Genomic DNA, 4,650 nt, shown 5'->3' with positions numbered 1-4,650 from the left:
GCACAGGAAAAATTCAAAATAATTGATTGCTATTAAGATGATCCAATTTGTCCTAGAGACTGTAGAGTACTGACAACACATAAAGCAGCCAGGCAGTCCTGATCCACTGCAGCTGAGCTTCTGTTACCGTCCTGTGCATAAATCTGACACTAAGGTCAGTTCTTCCTGGGAACAAACATTTTTACCAAGATTTAAATGGACGTGCCTTCATGCAATTTGTTTGTTAGCCCAGGACTATAAATTGTGTTCTGTGAAATGGGATAACATTTTATAGATTATGGATGGGCCCTTTAACTCCCATAACTTAGGAGCTAGCTAATAACTTTTGAAGTGGTTCACAGCTCTGAATTAATATCTGCTCAGATTAACAAGCAGGAGGGGCAGAGTTCAGGAGAAGCAATGGATGTATTTTATACAGAGTCCAGCAGCTGGGCAATCAAGTTTTAAAACTTGCAAAGATATAGTTTTAAGTCATTTGTGATTTAGTGTTTCTGGCCATACTTATAGCTACCCTCCCATTTGTGCCAGGCCAGGCTACAGCACCCATTCTGGTTAGACTTCCCTGGCTTAAAGAACTCTACCATTCAGTCTCAAAGCTTTACCTATTCAGTCAAAGCCTGTGCTAATAAAATGATATAAAGTGAAATGTTGATTAAGTAGCCCCCAAATACTATCTATGGCCACCCCCAGGATGGGAACCTGGTAAACTGATCCACTCTGTCCCATTAATGGCAACAGAATTGGCAAGGCAGGGAAGAGCCTGGATTTGACAGAGTGAGGACAGTTGGTGCACACATGTAACTCAGAACAGGGGATGGTGAGGCCGGAGAACTGCAAGTTCCAGGCCACTCTACAAAGAGACGGAGCACCTGCATTCAGGTGCTGCAGCAGCAGTGACAGACTGTGACTTGTCAGGTGCCATCCACATGCATGGTTGGGTGTGGCAATTGTTCTGAGAGTCACTTAGTGTGGTCATTCTGTGGTTAAATAGTCTGTCAGGTCTCAGAAGCAAGAGACTCCATTGCACTCACTTCGTATCCTCACAAGCAAGATATGGAGTGGGGTGTCCTAGGGTGCTCTAGCTCTTGGGGGTCTCCAGGGAAAACCACACCAATCTAGATTCTGAGAGAAATGCTAATTTGTTTATTTTAGGGAGCCATGCCATGAAGTTACAGAAGTGAACCAATGGATCATGCAGCAACATAGGGGAAAAATGTGTGTGTGTGTGTGTGTGTGTGTGTGTGTGTGTGTGTGTCTCCAGGGTGGGAAGGGAGGAGATGTGGATTATGATGTTAGCAGAAAACAGACATGCTCTTCACATGTGGGAGGCAGAGAAAGATGCTCATAAACGTCGATCTTTGGAATAATTTTACGGGCTGGATAATGCTAAAGATGAGGCTGATCAAATGGAAATGATTTAGAAAGTAAATGGAAAAACCGCTGAGGACACACCCAGCATTCTGTTATATTTGCCTAGGATGGAGAGTCACAGCACAGCTTTGCCAACCACATTTGCCAAGCTGAAAAACAGAAGGTGGGATGGGAAAGCAGGGCAGGAAAAACGGACGTCCAACCTGTGATGCTGTGTCTGTGGGTCCATGGCAAAGTTCTCATCTCGTGTGACTGAGGGCCACTGTCCATGTTCCAGAGACACCTGAGGCAGCTGTTCCCTCTGATCTGGGCACAGCTATGTCTACTGTGATGCCAAGGAGCTGTGCTGACCCATAGGAGACCCTCGTGGGCAGCCAGGCTTTCAAGATTCCCTCACAGAGCTGGAGCTGGGGAGGTGCGTGAGACTCAAGCTATCAGGAGATTCTCAGGTGTTCTTCATTCCAAAGATTTTATTGTTGTTTGTTTGTTTGTTAGTTTGTTTTGCCTACAGCACCCAGTATTCCCAGGCAGTCTCCCATCCAAGTACTAACCAGGCCCAACCCTGCTTAGCTTCCGAGATCAGACGAGATCGGGCGCGTTCAGGGTGGTATGGCCATAGACATTGTTGTTTATTTTGAAAGATTTATTTTAAAGGTTTATTTAATGTATATGTGTGTGTGGCTGCACATGCCCATGTGTGTGGAAAGGATTGAGGAGAGCAGTAGGTACCCTGCTGGATCACTCAGCATCCTATTCCTCTGAGGCAGAGTCTCTCATGAACTAGAGTTAGGCTGGTAGCCAGAAAGCTCCAGTGACCGTTCTGTTTCTGTCCTGACACAGTACTGGGGCTGCAGATATGCATGTTTGGGCTTGGCTTGTTACATGGGTGCTGGGGATTTGAACCCATATCCTCACACTTGTGCCGTCAACACTCAGCTGGTCCCTGAGATTTATGAAGTTATAAACAGTTGACCAGGGGAGGGTCACTTCTCATGGGCCACCTGTGGCTCACCCACACTCAAGTGAGTGTGATTCCCAATAAGCTCACTGGTTCAAGAAGTAGGGGATTGTTAAGTTGATGTCTTAGTCAGGGTTTCTATTGCTGTGAAGAGACACCATGACCACAGCAACTTCTATGAAGGAAAACATTTAATTGGGCTGGCTTACAGTTTTCGAGGTTTAGTCCATTACCATCATGGTGAGAAGCATGACAGTGTGCAGGCAGCCATGGCACTGGAGAAGGAGCTGAGAGATCTACGTCTTGATCCACAGGCAGAAGGAGGCTGTGTGCCACATTAGGAGTAACCTGAGCATATGAGACATCAAAGCCTGCCCCACTGTGACATACTTCCTCCTAAAGACCACACCTACCCCTACAATGCCACAACTCCTAATAGTGCCGCTCTCTATGGGCCAAACATTCAAACACACGAGTCTATGGGGGCCATTCCTATTTAAACCACCACAGTTGGTAAAGTATTTGCCTTGCAAGCATGAGGACATGAATTCTCTCCCCAGAATCTATGTCTTAAAAAAATTAGGTGTAGTAGATCATACTTGTTTTCCTGGTTCCGAAGAGGCAGAGACAGGCAGATATCTGGAGCCTGTGGCCGGCCAGCCAGCCTGGTGAGGTCTGGGCCAGTGTGAGATCCTGTCTCATTAAACAAAGTGGGTGACACCTGGTATTGACTTCTGGTCTCTCCATGCTCACACATACACACCTGCTTATGCACAAACACAACACATACACACATACACACACCACATACACATACACACTAGCTAGCTCATCAAGGTCACTGCTTTATCAAGCTGGACCTAGATGAAATCCTTTCAGAGGTCTGTGCCTTCCCTGCCTAGGGTGAGTTGATATTTCTTTACATTTCCCCAGGAAAGATTACACAACTACAAACTAGAATACCCACTATGTGGCTATCACGCACATGAGTTTCTCATGGAACAGAAAACATATATCACACTAAGGCTGCTGGTAAAGTCATAAAGAGGACAGTTCCTACTTCCATTGCTAGAGTCACTGGCAGGCAGCCCATGGGGCCAACCGGGCCATAGTCCAATTGCATAGAGAGCCTTTTGAGAGATGTAGGAGAAGCCATCCCGTCCTTAGAACAACTCTGACATTGGCTCATGACCCAAGGATGAACAGTCAGAGTCAGACTACAGGGAGCCTTGAGTCTGTCAGTTGGGTGGTGCTCCCACGTGGCGTGCTCCACATGGTCTCCAAGTACCTGAGCCCAGTCCTACTAAAGAGGACAGAGGAGCTGGGTCTGGAAAAATCTAAGAATGAGGCAGTATGACCTCTATCTCATAGGAGTGATAAGGCAGGCATCCTCTTAAGGGTGCAGGGCTCACAGTCAGGGTGCAGCAGTACCTGGCAGCCCTGGACTGCTCTGCACAGAGCCAAGGAAGGCTGAGCGTGGTATCATTGGAAATGGTGGGGCTGAACTTCCACCCTGTAGAAGAGAGGCAGAAACTGAAGGAAAAGATGAAGTCGTGCTCCCAGTACCAGAGACTGTGATCCCAGTGCTAGTAGGGATGAGGGTCATGCTTGAGAGGTGTTGGGACTCATCCTGAGAAGCCCTGGGTGGGTAACTTGGCCACTGGAAGCCTGTTGGAAAGATCCTGTTTTTAGTTCTATCAGCTTTGTCCAAAAGGCTGGCTCAGGACAGGGCAGAGATCATTCTGAATGCCATAGGCTGCCTTCCACAGCTCTGGTTGACCTGTCTTTATCTCCATCTCACTATGAACCAAGAATTCAAGAACCTTGCAAGGCCTGAGCAGTGTTCTCTCCAAAATTGTCCTGCCCTAGCCTTCAGCTCTGAGGTGTCACCTCACCTCTTTGGTCTGGGGAAATCTCTAGATTATGCTCATCCCAGCCTGGCTGTGTGGACCGAGCTGGGGAGTGGGTGCCTCCTCTAGCACTCTCCTTGACTACCGAGAGTCCAACCTGACACTGGCTTGGTCACGAGGAGACCTTGACCCCAGAGCTGCTGAAGCTGTGGTTTAGAGGATGAAGAGCAAGAATGCCGTGGATGAAAGTCAGCCTGGGATCCTTCACTGACCTTCCTGGCAAGCAGACTGCTGGACCGTGTGTTCCTACAGCACTTTAACCCCAGTTCTGTTAAGCTCCTGATTGTGCACACTTTGATATAAAGAGAGCTGTTACGACTGTAATGGGGTTTCTATTAAGGCTAAAGATAGCCTTTGCTGTGGCAGACCAGGTGTGAGGAGGGGCGTGGCTACTCCAGCCAGATTTGCACT

At 47.7% G+C, this 4,650-nt stretch overlaps 1 non-coding gene across 1 annotated transcript; it reads right to left on the bottom strand.

Moving 5' to 3' along the window:
• Positions 1–1,873: 1,873 nt before the first annotated feature.
• LOC116071882 lies at positions 1,874–1,992 on the bottom strand. The gene has a single exon (XR_004111226.1). It is a non-coding gene; the product is annotated as a 5S ribosomal RNA (ribosomal RNA).
• Between the last annotated feature and the right edge of the window lie 2,658 nt (positions 1,993–4,650).

This window comes from Mastomys coucha, unplaced genomic scaffold, assembly GCF_008632895.1.
Source record: "Mastomys coucha isolate ucsf_1 unplaced genomic scaffold, UCSF_Mcou_1 pScaffold22, whole genome shotgun sequence".
In the NCBI taxonomy this organism is placed as follows: domain Eukaryota; kingdom Metazoa; phylum Chordata; class Mammalia; order Rodentia; family Muridae; genus Mastomys; species Mastomys coucha.
Note: the sequence above shows the minus strand (reverse complement) of the source record. Positions and strands in the feature narration are given on the sequence as shown.